The following is a 926-nucleotide window of genomic DNA, read 5'->3' on the forward strand; positions in this document are numbered from 1 at the left end:
ACTTAAACGTCTTTCCCCCTCCTCCAATGACCACTCAGGTATAGCCCCTTGCCTACATTACCAGAGCCATTTCATCCCCTTCACCCTTGGGCAGTCCTACTCCCCCCACCGCCTCCAGCTTCCTCCTGCGCCCCCACCAGCAAATTTTTCCTCCCGGAATCACTTACTTCACCCACCCAGATCTGCACTTGCAGTTCCCACGGTGCACAACCGAAAGCCACTCCAAGGATTTTATTACCGAGTTGGGGGTGGCGTGCGCAAGGGAGGACTGACCCCCACTATGGATAGAGCTTCAGCGGTGGCCACAGCCTTCCCCCACGTCCCACCTCCTTCTGCTGCTATCTAGTTTCTATGGGCAAAATAAGCACCGATGGGTCCCAAACCCTCGCTCTGGAGCGGGAGCTGCAGGAATTGAAAAGTCGACTAGAAGAGCATACAGAGAGAAATGGGCACATGCATATGGCAAGGGGAGCTGGGGGAAGGGCGCACGCGAGAACTAAACGTGCTATTTGCTCCGCGCGGGGTGAGCACCGCACGGGGTTGGGGGGGGATCACACAAAAGTTTGCAGACTATTTGCATGGCAGTCGGCTGCACACGAGTAAGGAGGGTCGACTCCTCATGGCCAGGCGGGTTCTCTCCAAGGGTCTGTGTCAAAGAGTCCAGGGGGGTTGGACAGAAATGGCTCAGAACTGGGTGACAGTTCTCCTCTACTTGTTCCGGGAGGGACGGCCTAAGCACCCGTGCAGAGAGACAATCCCGCGCTCTGCGAAAAGCAACAGGCGGCTGCACCTTACCTTGCGCCAGTCCGGGCTTGGGATGGCTGCTCCATCCTCGTGGCGCAGGGAGGAGGCGTTTGGTGTATATGCCTAGGAGTATTCTAGCTGCCAGAGCTGCAGTGGCCCGCCACCTCCAACGGCTGCAAGCT

General features: G+C 57.8%; 1 protein-coding gene across 1 annotated transcript in view; it reads right to left on the reverse strand.

Annotated features, from left to right (window-relative positions):
• Nucleotides 1–924, reverse strand: part of Lrrc3b (leucine rich repeat containing 3B) — an 84,743-nt gene extending 83,819 nt beyond the window's left edge. The window contains exon 1 of the mRNA XM_015489628.1: nucleotides 796–924. The gene's annotated coding sequence lies outside the window, so the exon portion shown is untranslated. The remainder of the gene's footprint in view (nucleotides 1–795) is intronic.
• Between the last annotated feature and the right edge of the window lie 2 nt (nucleotides 925–926).

This window comes from Marmota marmota, unplaced genomic scaffold (assembly GCF_001458135.2).
Source record: "Marmota marmota marmota unplaced genomic scaffold, marMar, whole genome shotgun sequence".
Lineage (NCBI taxonomy): Eukaryota > Metazoa > Chordata > Mammalia > Rodentia > Sciuridae > Marmota > Marmota marmota.